This window comes from Choloepus didactylus, chromosome 7, assembly GCF_015220235.1.
Source record: "Choloepus didactylus isolate mChoDid1 chromosome 7, mChoDid1.pri, whole genome shotgun sequence".
Classification (NCBI taxonomy): Eukaryota; Metazoa; Chordata; class Mammalia; order Pilosa; family Megalonychidae; genus Choloepus; species Choloepus didactylus.
The window spans coordinates 108,005,633-108,024,414 of NC_051313.1; the positions used below are offsets into that span (position 1 = coordinate 108,005,633).

At 51.8% G+C, this 18,782-nt stretch overlaps 1 pseudogene; it reads right to left on the reverse strand.

Moving 5' to 3' along the window:
• Nucleotides 1–17,914: 17,914 nt before the first annotated feature.
• LOC119540692 lies at nucleotides 17,915–18,411 on the reverse strand (annotated as a pseudogene).
• Nucleotides 18,412–18,782: the final 371 nt, after the last annotated feature.

An 18,782-nucleotide genomic window follows, 5' to 3' on the forward strand; every position in this document is an offset into this window, starting at 1 on the left:
AAAGCAAGATGAAGGATAGAGGCTGAGCAGGTGCAGTGGGATTGTGACGATTTTAGATGGGGTCAACTGAAACAGCAACTAAGGCAAAGTCCTGAAGCTGGAATACACTGTCTTATTAGGAAAAGCAGGAATATCTAAATGGCTGGGGAGAGAGGTAGCTGGGGGCCAGAACATGTAGTGTCTTATAGGGCACTGCAAAAACTTCTAATTTTATTCTCAGTATGGTAGGGAGAATTCTAAGACACCCCCGCCTCCTCCCCACCCTCGATTCCCTAGCCCCTGGTGGAGACATTCTATATAATCCCCAGGACAGTGAATGTGATAGATTTCACACTCGTGATTAGGTTTTGTTGTTGGCACCACTGACTCTTAAGAATGGGAGATTATCCAGATGGACCTGATCAAATCACATGAGCCCTTTAAGAGCAGAGAGCTTCCTTTGCTGGCTGAAGAAGAGGAAGTCAGAAATTCGAATCATGAGGATTCCGTGTGCTATTGCTGGTTTGGAGATAGAAGGGGCCATGTGGCAAGGCATGTGGGAAGCTTCTAAGAGCCTCGAGCTGCTCCAGCTGACAGCAAGCAGGGAACTAGAGATTGCAGTCCTATGGTTTCAAAAAACTGAAATCTGCCAGAAAGAGTGAGCTTAGAAGTGGATTTTTCCCTCCAGAGCCTCCAGACAATAACTCTATTTCATCTAAGTTTTGGAATTTATTGATGTAAAATTGTTCCTAATATTCCATTATTTTCTTTTTAATATCTGTAGAATCTGTAGTGAAGTCACCATGCTCATTCTTGATATTGGTAGTTTGTGCCTTCTCTCTTGTTTTTCCTCATCAGTCTGGCTAGTTGTTTATCTATTTTATCGATTTCAGGCTTGCAGTATCCTGAACAGAAAGCCTAGTCAGGCCATGCCAGATTTCTGACCTATAGAATTGTGAGCTAATAAATGGATGTTGTTTTAAGCTGCTACATTTGTGGTCATTTGTTACCCAGCAACAGAAAACGAATATATTCAGTGTGATAGGAAGCTACAAATACATACAACCTTTTCTTATGAGTTTTACTTTACTGTCTTCTCAACTAGACTGTAAACTCCCTGAAGGCTTACAAGTCTCCCCTACACTAGATTGTGCAGATACCTAGTGGGCACCCAGGAAACAGTCCACAGATGGATAGCAAGCTATTTAAAAAAGGTATTTAGCCTCTCATACTGACCACTTGGGAGGGCTGCCAATATTTGTATATGCGTGTGTGTGCTCTTTAAGGAAACGTTACACTTCTATATATGCATGACTTGCCTTGGATCTTACCCTCTTGTGAGGGAATGGCACCCTCAAGTGCAACATGTTGAAACAGAGCTCGCCTTCCATCCAGCTGCATCAGACTTCCCCTTCTACTACTAGTAAAATCAGCATCTCCCAGGTACCCAAGCTCTGGACCTCAGACTCACACTCAATTCCTTCCTCTCCCACTCTCTCCACAGTCAGACAGACCTGAAGATTAGTTTTCCAAAGCGTGACTCCACAAGTCCCAGCCTTTGTGCTTCCACCACTACCAGTCTGTGCCTTTTTCAGCCCTCATCTTTGCAATGACAAAGGGTTCCCAGAGAGTCTCACCATTCCCCCACCCCCATCAACCTTCATCACCATCACTGCCATCTGGCTAATCTCAAGATAACACTTGGCACATGTAAGCCCTTTCTCTAAAACCTCCTTAGGCTCCCCATTGCCCACCCAGAGGAGCCTGGTGCCTCCCACACATGGCTGTGAGCAGCTTGGGGACAAGGGCCACGTGTTGAGCATCTTCCTGGCATCAGGTGTTCCAAACCCACATGAGGCTGTTGATGACAATGGTCATGACCAGGAGAATTAGAAGACTTTCTTTTCTTTGACCACAGAGACCAGTTGTCAATCTCCCAGGGTCTAAAGACATAAACAGAGGCAGGGAAAGATGTGAAGAATATCCACTCTTCTCTATAAACTGCCCCTAATCCCCCTTCTGCCCTGGGAATCCTGCCAGCATACCTCCCACCCCAGTTATTCCTTTATCAATATCAGCTGTCAGATCTTTTGTTTACGCTGAAGGGGTTCCCTTCCAAGAGGTATTTGCAATTTAACCAGGAGACAGCCTTAGAGGAAGCAAGTGTTAATGGTAGGGTTTCAAGTATCAGCTAGTGGGTGAGTGAGAGGTTTTGGACAGGGATATAGAGCTTGGCTCTTGCATCCAAAAACACACACCCCCGCCCATGAGGCATGCCTGAGATAATAACATAATGGTGTTGAACACATGTACTCCCCACCTCCCACCCCCCACTGCTGGGGAAGACACAGGAGGCCACGTGGTGGACAGGCTGCAGGGTAGACTGCCAGAAGGAATCCTCAGGCAGATGACGGAAAGGAAACCTGAGAGATGTTGAACGCCCTGGGGATCTTGGGATAAAAGAAAAGTGCCTACCTGTCCTCCCCACCTCAGACCCTTCTCCCACAGCCCCAGGCGTCAGGCTGGGTTGGGGGTCACTTAGTCTAGAAGCCCAAAGAAGGCTGCTCTGGCCTTGGTCATTTTTGTAACCCCTTCTTCAACATCAACCCTGGAGACAAAGGACCCTCTTGCCACGAGTCTAGCCCACCTCCAGGAGTGGGGGAGGAGGCAGGAAGGAGGAAGGAGCCTCTCCCCACCCCATGTGTCCCTCTCCCCCTGCTAAAGCCCAGGGAACGGGCAACACTCCCTTCCCCATCATTGGAGCCTGCAGCTTCCTGGGCCCAGGGGAGGGGAAGCCCCGGGTAGGGGTGGGGGGAGAGGTGAATGGAGGAGGAAGGCGTGCACAGCTGGGGGGACTGGCCCTCTGGCATCCTGGGGGAGTCTTCCTCCTTAATTGCTTGAGTTCTACAGCTGTCATCGCTAACGAGAAATTAAAAAGCACCCTGACCCCTGCCCCCAGCCCTGGCCCCCATGGCTCACAAGTGCTCTCTCAGCACGTTGCTCTCGGAGGAGCACCCAGCCAAGGACGCAGCGAGACGCAGGGACGCCTGGGGCTGACCGATCTCGGCCCCGGGGGAGGAGGCTGGAGGCAGCGGAGGGCACTGGGCGTCAGCCGCAGCTTCTCCGCTCCTCCTGCTACCATCAGGTCCTGACTTCATATGTCCTGCTTCATAATCCCCACGGCTCTTCTGGGACCCATCAGACCTCAGGCCTACATTTGGGGTTGGGGAAATCTGGCCCATGGAACTACAGATTGAAGATCTACACTCAGCCACCCCTGGGCACCGCCATGAACAATTACATAAAATGGACAGCACCGAAGAGGGAGTGGGTCGGAAACCACAGCAAGAAAGGTCCTGGTTAGCACAGGGAAGAACTTCCTGGCCGTCTCTCGCACAACACCCAGAGAGGACACATCCCTCTGTAGCCTCCCATGGGAGTCTGTGTTCTCCGGCCCCTGCCCACCTCTCCACCCTCCTCCCTCCCCAGCCCCACCCAGAATTCCAGGCCTGACACTGACTTGCTCTAGGAATGGACTTAGCTGCACCTACAGATTGGAGAGCGTCAGCATAACTGCTTCCCCAAAGACCACTGAATTTTCACAAGCAAAATACCGTGTTCTAATGTGTCGCCTTCCTATTTTTCATATGTACCCCCCCCCCCCACAGTTCTACACTGTACAGGGCTTCATGTTAAATGGTGGCGTCATCCACCTGGATAACGGACAGTTTCCCCAAGCAGACTCTAGTTTGGTATAACAATGCAATGGACATCTTTGTTCACATAGTCGAATGAGTGATATTGCTGAATACATTTGCTGTTGTTTTTTCATACTTGTGTAGATACTATGGAGTCTAATAACATATGAGTTCATTTTGATCATTCCTTACGCCACCATAGCTTGTCACCTTCATATATTTCCTCAAATGATGGATATTTGTAACACAACCACTGTCCTTTGGAATTCTGTGAAGTTTTTTGGTGTTGTAACAAGATTTTCAAGCTCGAAGTGGTTGGGAATCCCTACACAAAGACAGCTACCCATTGTTGCACACAAAGTCCCCAAATCATGCTAGTATTGCGTTTTGGCAAATCTTACGTAAGTTCATTTTTACGTAAGTCAGAATGCTTTCAAATCACGAGATAATGAAGCAGGTATCTGCTTGGCAGCAATGTAAACACAGGGGAGAGCCCGGAAACCTTCCTGGTGAGGGTGCCACCAGCTCTCCCTGCCAGCGAGCAAGGGTTACTCTCCAGCGAAGAAGCAACGGGCTAACACCCCATTAGCGCTCTCTCCAAGGCTGCTGGAAAATCTTGACCTGGGCTGGCTGCGTTTACATAAGTCAGCCTTATGTAAGTCTATGCCCATAAAGACTTTAGAATAGTTACAAGGACAAATGTAAATAGCAGGGATTAGGGGCGTGAGTTTAATTTGGGGTGCCTGATATGGCAAGACTGCTTTAAAAATAATTTAAGCATACTCAAAATAAAGCTTGGGCAGAATGCCTACTATGCACCCGGCCCTGCGGAGGGGTTGTCAGATAATTAAAAGGTGTTATGAGATGGTCCCTGCCTAAATGAAGCTTATAATCAAGTTGTGGAAAAGAGCTCTAGATGCCACTCAAGCAGGCTTCCATCCGTCTCCCACTCGCTGGACCCAGGGTTCAGGCCATTGTTTGCTCACTCTTAATTCTCCTTCCTCTCCCCAGCAAAAGCCCCGTCACCTACTAGCCAAGCCCTCAACTCACACTGTCCCCCATTGTCCCCACAAAGGAGTAAGCCTCCCCGCGTTTAGGGCATTCCTTTGCAATTCACTGATGTTCACAGCTGTGACCCTGTCAAGAGGCACCCCCTCTCCTGCCCCTGCCCCCAGTTCCCTTTTGCCTCCTCAGTGTCTTAGGGGGGACTCCAGAGTCTATGATTTCCATCCATCCCCAAACACAATGCAGGGATGCGCAGAGTGGGGTGGGGGGAGGGTGGGGTCAGACGGGACCGCCACCATCTGCGTGTTCTCAGCAATCAGTCCTCCCCCAACGCCCCGAGCGGGGAGGGGGTGGCTGCTGAGTCAGGATATTCCTCACATTCTCTCCCTTATACCACAAACCCTGCCTGTCAGTGACCGGCCTTGGCTCAGTGGCCGCTCCCCCCTGCCCAGATCCCTGGCTGCAGGGACAAGGTCATGCTGCCCACTCCCCTCGGGGGCCATCTGGGGGAGGAGGGGGAGTGCCACACTGCCTCCGGCTCGCCCCGTTTCTCTCCCTCATCCCTGGCTCCCTCTCCCCCAACCACTGTCACTCCAAGAATCTGCTGCCACCAATCAGCAAAGCACAGCGAAGATGGTGGAGATCCAGAAGCAGACCCTCCACCCATCACCCCAACACACACACATAGCCAGTGTGGACAGAGTGCAGTCATCCCTTTAGTGCAATGTTTGAAGGGTGCCTGGGGTGCAGAGGCAAGCCTAGAGGAAGGCCCAGAGAAAGACTTCCAACCCCAGGGAGCCCCCAGTCTAAAGAAGAGCCTACCCTGTCCACAGGGAGCCCCTCATCTGGTGGAGGAGACCCCCAAAGAATGGTGAACAGGGGAGGAAGGAGGCTGTCTCAAATATACACTAACATAAACCAAAGAAAGACTAAAAAGTTCAAGGGCAGAGATTTGTGTATGAGCCCTGAAAAATGTAAGATAAGAAGCATGGGGATATCAGCACATGAAATTGGTCTAAACAGGAAAGGAAGGCTTCCTGGAGAAGGAGAGCTTGGAGCACAGGGGCCAGAGAAACGTTCTGGAGGCTCAGAAGTGGGCCAGGAGTTCAAGGCAAGTGGGAAGGCCCAGGATGGAAACAAAGTCTTCCTAACACAGTCCAGCCCAGGAATGAGCACTGGACAAGGGGTATCAGAGCCCCAGGCTCCAGGCTCTATCCCTGGCCATGACATTGCCTTCCTAGGTGGCAGTGATCAGGGGTCTTGCTCTCCCAGGCCACAGTCCCCACCTCAGTACAACAGGCTGGGTGCCCACCAGCAGGGCATGCAACCCACAGGGCTCCGTGCTTAGAAGATTCCCCATGCTTGATTTAATGCTCTGCTGTCACTGTCTTGAAATTCTTGATTTTTGAACAAGGAACCCTGCATTTTTCATTTTGCCCTGGGCCCCACAGATTAGGTGGCTGGTCCTGCCTCCCAGCTGGGAATATTATTTTCCTCCCTGTATCTTCTCTTCTGGAGTAGCCCTAGTGGGAAGGTGAGTGGGAGGGAGGCCTGAGCAGCTTGATCTTCCTGGCTTCTGGGAGCTGCGGGTGGAGGAGACCTGAGCTCCACGCGGCTGCGGCCAGAACCCTGGCTCCCGGTGCACGCAGGTCCCCAGCCTGACCCTTGGCAGCCTGCTGCACCCACTCAGCCTGCAAATGGCCTCACCCTTGGAGGGCCCAGCAGGATCATTTCACAACTGTGTGTGCTCCGTGGAGCCCATTCTTGGAAAGCTAGGGACGGGACAGGTCACTTCTGGGTTTGGGAGGGGCCCCGGCCCCTGGGGTCTGCACTTGAGCAATAAACAATCATGGGCTTGGGTAGGAGAGGGCGTGGGGGCAGGGTTTAGCCTGTGCTCTGCAGTGGGGCAGGGGGAGACAAGGACCCTCCAAGAGCTGATTACACAGCCTCTCCCCACCCCCCAAGGGAAGATCCTCCAGTCTGTTTTGGGGCATGAGATCATTCTCCACTGGAGGAGGCTGGCGTGAGGAGCGAGGCATGACAGGGGAAGATGCTATAGCCCAGTCAACTGAGCGGCCTCCCAGGCTTGTTCACTCTTGGACCGTGCCCACGTGTGGACTGGCTCACCAGTGGCACCGCACAGACATGGGGAGTGAGACACTCAGAATCAAAGTCAGGGGTGGCAGCATCCCAGCACCAGGTGATCTGTCCTTTCACAGCAGGTAGCTCACCACCTGAGACAGGACACAGATGCAAGAGAAAAGCCCAAGCCACTGGAAGGTCCAGTTTGCAGGGTATAAACTACATCCTGAATGCACTCAGAAACAGGGCAGGGAATCGGGAAAGCGAGGAGGGAGCAGGCATTCTCAGGGAAGGCTTCCCAGGGAAGAAACTTGAAACACCTTTTTAAAGAAGAGGAAAGAGTATGGCTTTACACAGAACAGGGCTGACAGTTTCCTACCCAAAGAGAATGGTCTCCACTAAAGCCATGCCTGGGAAATGAAGATCCCCTGGTATGGGTGAGATTGGGATGGTGGAAGGGTCAGGGCCAATGCCCCACTGATGAGCCACTTCACAGAGCTGGGGCCTGGGTGCCCCCAGGGCAGGGTTTGTGGTGGGTGGGTGGACAGGAGGGGCCGCTGAATGAGGGGACTTAGCACAGGTGCTCAATACGTCTTCATGAATGAATTGATTGGGTGGTTGTTCTGGTTTGCTAATGCTGCCTTTTCACAAAACACCAGAAACGTATTGGCTTTTATAAAGGGGGGTTTGTTTGGTTACAAAGTTACAGTCTTAAGGCCATAAAGTGTCCAAGATAAGGTGTCAACAATTGGGTACCTTCACTGGAGGATGGCCAATGGTGTCCAGAAAACCTCTGTTAGCTGGGAAGGCACATGGCTGGTGACTGCTCCAGAGTTCTGGTTTCGAAATGGCTTTGTCCCAGGACGTTCCTCTCTAGGCTGCAGCTCCCCAAAAATGTCACTCCTAGTTGCTCTTGGGGCATTTGTCCTCTCTTAGCTTCTCCCGAGCAAAAGTCTGCTTTCAAAGGCCATCTCTAAAATGTCTCTATAAGCTGCAGCTCCTCAGCTCCTGTGCGTTCTTCAAAGTGTCCCTCTTGGCTGTAGCAAGCTCACTCCTGTCTGAGCTTATATAGTGCTCCAGTAAACTAATAAGGTCCATGCTGAATGGGTGGGGCCACGCCTCCATGGAAATTATCCAGAGTTATCACCTATGCTTGGGTGGGTCACATCTCCATGGAAACACTCAAAGAATTACAGTCTAATCAACACTAGTATGTCTGCCCACACAAGATTGCATCAAAGATGGTGGTGTTTTGGGGGACATAATACATTCAAACCGGCACAGTGGTTGAATGATTGAGGAGGATAAATGAGTCAGAGCCGCAGGATTCCTAGAGGATAGTAAAAGGCACTTGGCTCAGCGCCTTTCTGATGCCTCTGGGGGCTTATAGGTACACTGAACATTTCACATGTGGAATAATTCACCCCAAACTACCTCTTCAGCTTTCCTGTCTCCTCTGCCTGCAGCCACTTGTATTCTCAGAAACCCTAGCTTCTAGAACAACCCAGGATTCTTGAAGAATATTCATGTGCATGTAACATCAACAGTGACAACGAGAGCTAACTTTTAATGACCATTTTCTATGTGCCAGGCACTGTGCTGACTTCCCATAAACCTCAGAACAACCCTTCTGAGTAAACACAATAAGATGTAGAAAAATATGTGTGCCCAACAGAAATGTTCACAGAAATGTTTTTAACTTTATTTTGGTTCTATGACACATTTTTCACATATTAACCTCCTGAAATCAGGAGACGCTTTGCAATCAATACCAAGAAGGCACTGTGTCATAGTTGAATTAGCAGTGCTCTTTCTTCTTGGTGTGACATAAATCAATGGTGCGATTTTATTTTGACGAAATACCCTTGATTATGTATGTGGTCCATGTAACTGACAACCAGCCTCTTTCAATCACTGGTTGATGAAATAAAGTGCATGTTTCTCTGTTTCCAAGTCTGTTTTCTGGAGCAGGGGCTGTGTCTCGGCCTCTCAGCCTGGGATCTGCCTGAGGACAGGGCTATCTTCCCTCCCCAGGGTCCTCAGCAGCCCCCGGCCCAGCACCCCCAGCTTAGGAGGCCTGGCCAATGTGGATGCTGGGCCTCCCCAGGGAGGAATGGAGGTAAAAGGGAAGGAACAGGATTGCTCCACACTTCACCAGGAATCTTGGGGCCAATGGAAACAGCTCAGGCTGGCACTGGACCACTGGGACCAGCGCCAACTGCTGACACATAGCAGATGCCGGCCCTTGCCTCCTCCAGCACCCACCAGGCTTACCTGCCAGCCTTTCCCTCTGCCCTCATGCTGGCCCTGGGAGGAGGGCAAGGATGAGCGAGGAAGTGGTCAGCCCCATTGGAGAGCCAGGGAAACTGAGGCCCAAGTGCCAAGTGCCCCCGCCTGGCTCCTGTGCCTTCACTTAGTTCCAGCAGAGGCTCTGGCGCTCCGTGCCATGTCTGCCCTCTAGGCACCCCTCGGCGGGGGATCTCCGAGATGGCAAGGGGCAAGGGGAAGGGAGAATTATCTCTTGCCAGGGACTCTCCTGCTTGGTCAGAACACTGCCGTCTCCTCCTCCTCTTTTCCAGGGACGACTCCTCTTGGAGGCCGGTCTTCTCCCTCCTCCATTTCCCAGAAGTTCTGTCCTGACCCCTAGATGTCCACTGACCCCTCCACCAGGTGTCCACATCCAGCCTGGCTCTGGGGGCAGGTACAGAGAGAAGCCATCACTTGTCCCCTGCCCCTCCACACCAGACCTGGGGGCAGTGGGCTCTGAATCTGCAGCGGATTAGGGTCTTTAATGAGGCCCGGGGACTTAAGGGGTTAGAGAACCAAGCTTTCATCCTGGCCCTGCTGGGGGAGGGGAGGCTGGAGTCCCGTGCTGGGCTTCCCAAGACCACTTGCTCAGCGCCTCCTCCCTGCCTGTCCTTTGGAAGACAAACAACGGCTCGTCCTGAGCAGGAGGCCAAAATAATGGCTGCCCTTCCCATCCATTGCCCACCAGGATTCCACAGCCAGGGCCTGCCAGGGCCACCCACACCCATAGCTGCGGGCTTTGAGGACCGAGCCTGTCCCTCCTGCACACCTAAACCAAGTACCTGGGCAGGCCAAGTCCAGAGGTGCCTTCCCTTCTGTCCTTGCCTCCTGTTGGGGAACCCCAGACACAAAGAGCTCTGGCAGAGGGTGCTGGGGGTGGAGGGGTGTGAGCACAGGGACCTGACGGCCACCTGTGGTGACATGGAGCCCAGCCTCACCTGCCCCTACCTGAGGACTTCCAAGTCAGGGTTTAAGGAAGGAACTGAGGACTCAAGTCCCAAGACTGAAGCTGGAACTTGGGAACAGGGGCTGGGATCCCTGGGGCCTGAGTGGACAATGACTCCAGGTCTCTCAGGGAGAAACTTGGCCCCTAGGAATGAGCAGTCCAGGTCCACTAACAGGGACCAAATCTATGAAGAGAATCTCAAGCTCAGAATCTTGTAATACCACTCTTCCCTTACAGCCTAGGAGACTCAGAGCCCAACGGAAAAGGAAAGGCCGTGCCCATGGCCCCAAGGGTGGTTAAGAGTAGGCCAGAAATCAGCCTGGAGCACCTAACTCCCAAGCCTAGTGCAACTAACCCATAACAATACCAGGTAATATGCTAAGAATTTTATAGGTATTAACTCATATAATCCTATTTCATCCCTCTAGGTAGGAACAGGTATTACACGGCTTTGCAGACAAGGAAACTGAGGCCTGTAGAGGGCAAATAACTTGCCTAGGTCAGCAACGTACATTGCTGCTGGCTCTAGAGCCTGTAAACTCAATGCCTGGCTCACAGCTGTCTCCCCAGGCCACATTTGAATATGAAGCTTGAATCTTGAGGTGGGAGTTTAGCATCTCCGGTGACACAGGGAAGCAGGAGTTGGGGGCTGACAATTCCAGTCTAGAAATCAGTTCTGCAGCTGTGCTGTGTCAGATGTCTGAGCTCAGCATAAAGAACCTACAAAGTTGAGAGGTATCCCTGCCCTAGGCACCTCTGAACTCCCTGCCCAGCTTGGGTACAGAACTAGTCCCTACCCTGCCAGGGCCATCTCAATCCCCACCTGGAGAAACCAGGGCAAGCACGAAGACCTTGTGCCCCATGTCCAACCTGCTCACTGCTCCCCAAGTGCCTGTTCAGCCTGGCTCTCCCCGCACAGTGGACTATGCTGTGGCTTGAGAAACCCCTGGGGTGGTCAGCTGATCCTGAGTTCTGCTGGGCCCAACCCCTCCACCCCACTCCAAGTAGCAGGAAGGAAGTGACTCCACAAGCTCAAGGCCACTCTGGGCACACTAACCTAGGCACACCACCAAGCGCTGAAAGGGTCATACCTTTCTACCATTGTACCTCCAGCCTCCAGGCACAGTGCCCAGCTGTTGAAGACACTCTAGCTGCTGAATGAATGAATGAATGAATGAATAACAAAAAGATCAGTGAGGCATGGACCTGCCCTCCAGGAGGTGACAATCTGATGGGAGAGTCAGGTATATACACCGCTAACTATGACAAAGGCAGCAAAGTACAGTAGGGCCTCAAAGGAGGGAGAGAGGAATTCCAACTGGGGGACTGGGGAAGGCTTCAAGGAGGAAGGAGCATCTGAACTAGGTAATAATAACAACAATGGTTTACACGTATTGAGCAATTACGATTGGGTCTGGCCCACTTCTCAGTGCCTTTCATGCATTAACACATTTATTCTTCATTCCACCACCTGAGGTACACAACAATAATACACCCATTTCACAGATGAGGAAGCCGAGGCTCAGGCAAAGTAGCTTGCCCAAAGTCACACAGCTATAATAAGTGAGCAGAGCCATGAGTTGAGCCCAGTTCTGACTCAAAGGGAATGCATTTGAATTCATTCAACAAATCTTTATCGTGTCTCTGCTCTATGCCAGGCAATCAGAGATGAGTTGAACGCAATTCAGCAGGAATATAAGCAAGCTTAACCACGAGGCAGGGAATGAGATGGGTGAGCAAAGATGCACAGACAGAGGATGGAGGGAGTACAGGGCAAGGATGATGGAGGCTTCATGGGGGAGGTGGCCTATGAGTTGGGCTTCAAAGGATGGATAGGGTTTGGACATCCAGAGACAGGAGAGGACAGTCAGGCCAAGAGAACAGTTTAAGCAAAGGCACAGGGGCAGGAATGGGAGGGGCTTAAACAAGGAACAGCAGCGAAAGGTGAAATTTCAAGAGGTTGCAAACAGGCACCCTGTGGACCACATCCAGTCCTCAGACATGTTCTGTCTGGCCCACCCACACTGGCCTGCACGGCATCCTTGAAAAAGGCGCACCCCACTTTCACAGCCAGAAGGTAAACAATGAGTCTGAGGGGCAGAAGGCGGGGGGGTACAGGCTTTGGAGTCTTAAATTCCAGAAATGCAACAACCACTGAGAAGCTGAGTAGCTCTTCCCCACAACCACGACACGCACACACACACCCAGTCTGCTTCCCTTGTCCCAGGTACCTGAGTGGGCCCTCTAGGCTTTTGAGTTTGAGGACCTGGACTTCAGCCCAGGGCAGCAACGGGGAGCAGCGGCGGATAACCATGAGAAGGTGCCTTGAGGTCTGAGCTGGAAGGCCTTGAACACTGGGCCAAGAATATGGGCTTTGGTGTGGCAGTTACAACCTAGGATTACAGCGCTTCCACCACTGGCAGTTGGGGAAGGTGAAAAGGGTGTGTTTGTGTGCGTGTATGTGTGCACATGCACACACACATGCATACACCATGGGCCTGGGGACAGTCTAAATGGTGTCAACTGAACCCTGGGGTCCTAAGAGTAATCTTTTGACCCGTTGTCCCAGCCCCAGCCAGGGATTTCACATTCCTGCTGCCCCCACGCCCTGCCCGCAGTGGCCCTGCTTTGGCCACCCCAGCCCTCCCACTGCCGGCCTCCCTCTTCTTTACACAAAAGGAGGCCCAGTGCCAGTTCCCCTGCCTGGAGGAGTCCCCTGGCCCCAAGATCTCCCCACCCCCCCAGTGCAGAGCTAGCTGACCAGAGAATTCCGGACAGGATTTAAGACTGGAATTTCCCTCAGGGTGGGCGGGGCCGATCAGGTGAGCCGCCCTGCAGGGCTGGAGGCGGGGCCGAGTGGAAAAATTTGGTCTGCCCCAGCCCCTTCCCCCGGTGACTCAGGCCCACAGTGGCGGTGAGTCTCGGGAGGGGACGAGACAGGAACCCACAGAGAAATTTTCCCTTGTCTCTCTGGCTCGGCCACTGCCTAGCTCCCCTCCCCCATTACACACACACACATCCTGGTCACTGCCTCAGCCGCAGTGCACGGACAGCACATCCCAGGGCCTTCCCAGCCAGCGGGAGGCGGAGTGGCTGGCCCACCGGAACTGGGGCCTTCCCCACTTCCGGGCAGCCTCGGGGGAGACTAGAAGGTGTTTCCAGTGAAGGAGGAGGTGGGGTAGAGTTGCCACGTTCAGCAAATTAAAATACAGGTCACTCATCCCATGCAATATTTGAGACATGCTTATGCTAAAAAATTAGTCATTGTTTAGTCTCTCTTCTTTATGCAGAAGGGAGTTCCAGGGCCAAGGACTCTGAAATTCAAATTCAATAGGGCACCCTGTATTTTATCTGGCAACTCTATGTGGGGGGCAGGTGTGAGAACAGGGAATACTCAAGGCACCCCCTAGCATCCAGGCACACCCATTGTCCAAAGCCTTCCTCTCCCTCCCTCCCTTGTCCCCCTACTAAACCCTAATATGCTCCCTTGGACCTCAGGGCCTCTCTTGGCCTCTCAGAATAGAAAGCCCTGGGACCCCAATCCCCAGGGCTCCCCCATTCTCTCTCCTCCTGCCTGCCCATGGCTTTACCTGGTGATGCCACCAAGAGGGAAGATATTCTGTACCTTAGTGAGGCCATTTTGCTCTTTCAAGGAAAGCAATCAGAAGTCAGAAGGGGAAGAAAAGCATTTCTTTGTCCTTCAGGGCCCCTCCCCACCCCAACCTGGGCCCGACCCTCGGAGGGGCTGGGGCAGAGCAGTGCCACGGTCTGGGCCAGTTTGTCTCAGCAGGCCCTCCCCTACCCTCTGCATTTAGGATCCTGGCTTCCCACCCCCACAGAGTCCTGCCCAGATCATTGCCTTCATACCCTTAAGCAGCATCCCCACACCCTGGGTCACCTCTGAACAATCAGATGCTAGCAGAAATCCAACACGGAACATCTGTCAGTCCTGGGCTGGGTGGCTCAGTGGGCAGAGCACTGTGCCATGAGCCAAGGCAGCAGAACCCACCCAGCCACTGACAAAACCCACACAGCGGTCTCTGCTCTCCTAGTGGATAGCGAAGGTTATGTGTTGAAAACAGAGCCTCCCAGATCCCACTAGGAACTCCCCCTTCCCTACCACCACCTCCACCAGCAAACCTGGGCACCTCCAGACAGGGCCTCTGGGGGGAAAGACAATCAGGGAGACAGGAGAGGGCAGCTCTGAGCAGGCCCACGATGGGGCGGGAGTTGGGAGATCCCCTTGCCAATCCCTCACTGGACAGATGGGGAAACTGAGGTTGTGAGATAAGGGAAAGAAAAGTGAGCATCCAAACTCTGGGTCCTCATCCTGGCTCAGCCACCATTTGACCCTGGGCAATCTCTTCTGCTCTCCATGCTCTGGGGCCCTCCCAGCTTTGTACTCCAGAGTTCTGGTTGGAGCATCTTGCTGCAGAGCCCGGGCCTGACTGCTGCAGGAAGAGGGCCTCCTGTGGACTCCGGTCCTGACTTCCCTTCCAGGCTCCCAACCCAGCCGGCTCCCGGGGACTTCACTGCAGATTGCACGGGAGGGGGCGGTGGGTATCACCCCAGGGAGGGGCACCAGGGAAGGGAAACTGGCCTGCCCCAGCCTGTCCCCTGCATCCGGCGAAGGGTGAGAGTGACTGTCAGCTGGAGGAGGGGGGCAAGAGGGGTTGGCTGGGGAGAGGCAGGGAACCCCCGTCTGGACTTGTCAGGGCAGCCAGGTGCAGCTGTTTCCGGCTGATGAAAGGGCCCTGATTGATACAGCAGCAGTGACTGACGCTAACCCCCAAATCTGGGCCTTTTCCATCTTCCCCAATCTGGACACACCCAGAGGCCCACTTGAAGAACAGGCAAAAGTTGGGGAGAAGGAGGAAGGAGTAGGCTTCTGCTGCCTCTGGGGCAATGGCCCAAGGCCAGGGTGTGGAAGGGGCCTGTCTACTCTTCCCTACCCCAGCCCAGCAGGGAGGGGGAGGCCGGGGCTGGGCCAGGGACCTAGGCTGACCCCAGAGAGGAGGGAGGTAGACTAAGCCAGAGCCGAAGAGGACAGGGCCGGAGAAGAGGTGCAGGGGCTTGCTCCCTCATCCCCCCATCTGGGTGTGTATGTGCACATGCTAGAACATTAATGTTTTTCTAGTGAATTCTATCTATATTGTTTGTTTGTTTTTTTACAATAAGCATGCATGACTTATATCCAGGAAAAGCAAGAATGCCATTTTTGTCCTGAAGGGCAATGGAAACCAGGCCACATCGCAGGGACTGCAAGCCAGGCCACACAGCTGGAGGAAATTGGGGGTGGCTGGAAAAGAAGTGTTTCCAGGGGCCACATCACCAAAGTCCTCGCATTTTGTAAAGAGAGTTTAGAGTCGATTCTTGGGATGAGGGCAGGGGAATGGCGGGTTCTGATTTACATATTAGGCAAATTAATTATTGGGGGCAGGGGGTTTGGCCAGAGGCTGAGAGGCCAGTAGGGAGACAGCTGCAATAATTGAGGAAAGAGAAGAGGCAGGGTTTAGAGGACAAAGAGGAGGAAATGGACATGAGAGGTAAGGAGAGGCCGAGTCAGAGAAATGGGCCTCCAGGGCCGCAGCCCAGGCTGGCATGTTTAGGATGGGGAGGTCGGGTCTAGAGATGATGATGACGGGCAAAGTGAAGATAATGTGATTCCTGGTGAGGAGGCGCACAGTCCCCCCAACATGCCCTGTAGTCCCTTACAGCTTAAGAAGTCCTCTGACATGCATCTCCCAGGCCTCACCTTGTATACTCCCATTCTACAGATGAAAAAACTAAGGCCTAGGTAGGTGATATAATCTGCCCAAGATCACACAGCAAGATTTAAACGCAGATCTCCTGATCTGGACTTTGGCACTCTTTACAGAATCCACACTGCCTCACAGCTCACTGGACCTGGGAAATCCACTTCCTAAACCCTGCTGGGCCCTGGGACAGGGCACACCCAGAGCAAAACTCTCTGGGCACCGTTGCCTAGGCACATGGTGGGCAGCCACTGCTATCACCAGCAAGGCCTGAGCAATGACTGGCACTTCCTAGCTGTGTGATCTTGGACAAGTTACATGATCGCTCCAGGTCTCAGTGTCCTCTTTCGTAAAATGGGGGAAATAGTACACCTATTTCACATGGTTGCTGAAAGGATTAAGTAACTTACAAGTAAAGAGTTTAGACCAGAACACGGCACATAGTAACTGCTCAATAAGTGCCATGATGATTATTTACAATTATTACTAGTTTCTGCACATGACCCCAGACAGATCACCTGGAAAGAATGAAAGGGAAGCCAAGCCCCTGACATTCACAAGGCCCCTCCCTTACTTCTTGGAGCCCGATTCCTGAGAAAAAGACCCAGAGGCTGGGATCTGGGTTCGCAAGGCCTCTGGGGCTGGCCCTTTGCAGCACCCACCCTTTCCACAACTTTCTAAGCTCCTTGACCCAAATTCATTCCTTCATTCATTCAGCAAACATGTACCAAATCCTGGTGTGGGCCCATGCTGGGGGGCTAGGGGTACAATTATGGCAGTGTGGTTGACTCAACTCACTCACTCCTTTATTCATCAAATACCAGGAGCCTCCATGGGGCCACACACATATGCTCTGTAACTCTCTCCTCCTGCCTTGGGACACAAAGCAATAATTCAAGGAGTCATTTCCCAGGGGCTGTTTTGTTTCCAATCCTTTTCTCATACTTTCTTTCCCCCTGTGTACCCATTCCACACCCACAGAGAAACCAGAACAGAGATCCAGAAAGAAAACCTCCTCCCCCACCTATCTCCCAGGGCTGAAAGCCTTCCACCAGCTTCCCCACTCTGGAGGGGAGAGCAGCCCCAATTGAGTCCTGTGGACTCTCTTCCATCGTCCATTCATTTATTCATTCAACAAGCCATTTACTGAGCACCACCGAGGTCAGGCTATGTGCTAGGCAGTGCAAGGGTAGCAGAAACAGGAATGAACAAACAGACCATGCCCTCCAGGAGTTTCTGATGAGTGGGTCAGTGGCTCATTCATTCCAGGCACCACTCAAAGCTTTGGGGATGTGGACAAGAAAGATGATGCACCTGCCCTCATGGAGCCTGCCGTCTAGACAGAGAGACAGACAATGGACAAGCAAACACAGAAATAGATAGTTAACTGGAGAAAATAAAACAGGATTATGTGCTAGTGATTGAGGTTAGATAACAGGAGCTATTTGAAATTTTTTAATGTATTTCTTATAGCTTTTAACTTTTCATTTAATATTTTAATATAGCTTTTACTTGAAAAGCTATTAACTGTCTAATTACATTTCTCCTGAAAAACCACAACTGGTTAGTAACTGAATCTCTAGCCAACATATTCAAAGCTGAGAGGATTAAAAATATAAACACAAGTCCTCAGATCCAATGACGAGACCCGGTTGTAATGACTGATCAATACCAGAGGCACTGCTTGACTCTAGGGAGCTGGAAGACTTCCTAATAACCCCACGTTTGCCTCAAGTAGCCTTTTTCCAGTTTCCAACTCAGGAATAAAGATAATACTTTGTTAATCCTATTTCATAAAACTTCTTCCAAGTTATTTTCTTCACAATGCCAACTTTTAAAAGGTGACTAAATTAACGTTAACTGGGCAGTAAATTAGGCAGAAATTGCTTTATGAAAAGAGGGAAAGCCCAGATGCCACTTTCTATAGAGAACCCACAGTTTAGTTTTATTCAGAGCAAAGGAAAAAGAAACTTTCCATCATACTAGAAGAAGCTTACCATAGGTTTGGAATAGGAACTCAAACTACATATGCAATGAGGACAACATTCCGCTGATACAATTGATTTGCTGCTGCATTTGTCTACTGTGTCTAATATTAACAATTATAAACGGAGCAGGGAAACCTGAATCTGGATCAATCCTTACAGTGCCTCGGTGTCAGGCACAGCCCTCCACTGCTCTTCACACCCCTGGTTCTCTTTGCATACCTGGGTTTCTTCCTCTTCAGAAAAGTCATTTTTTATACTGAAGGTCTTACGAATCTCCTCAGTTTTCCCCTTGATCACATTGGCAACAGTCTTGCAGTTAACGTCAGGCAACCCCTTGATGTCTAAGTAGTTGACAACCATAATAAGTTCAAAAAGCGTTCCCTGGTCTTCTTTCAGGAGGCCTGTGAGGGTCGTCCCCGCGGCGGGTGCACCACCAAAAGGGCTTTTTTAACACGCGGTGGAGGAAACGGGTCATCGTCTCCTTCATCGCCCATTCCCAAATCTTCTAACATGGTCTTCACAGGCACAGATGGTTTGGCAACTTCCACATCAACTTCAAATATCTCTCCATCAGGACTCTGCCACTGAATTGACGGCGTGGCATTCGGTGTCAAGCAGACGACAGGCCGGAGGCTGATGGGAGCAGGCATAGCTTTTATAGGGGCAGGCGAAGGTGCCCTGTTGGAATTTGATCAGAGTGCCTCCCTTCTCTGAGCCTCAGTTTCCTCACAGATAACAATCACACTCACCTCTGCTGTGAGGATCAAATGAGTTAATATATGTGGAACCTGGCACATAGTAAGCGCCGTATGTGTTAGCTATTATTGATATTTTTTAATGGATGCATAAACAGATCATCAAAACCCTAGGTGGTAAGTGCAGGATAGACATACATAGATCCAGGGCAATCTGGGAGCACTGGGGAGGAGCCCCAGGGTGCCAGGTACTGCCCAGCCAGGGAAGGAGGTGAGGACACTGGGCACAGATGCCCATTCCCCCATCCCTGCGTCCCTGGCACCCA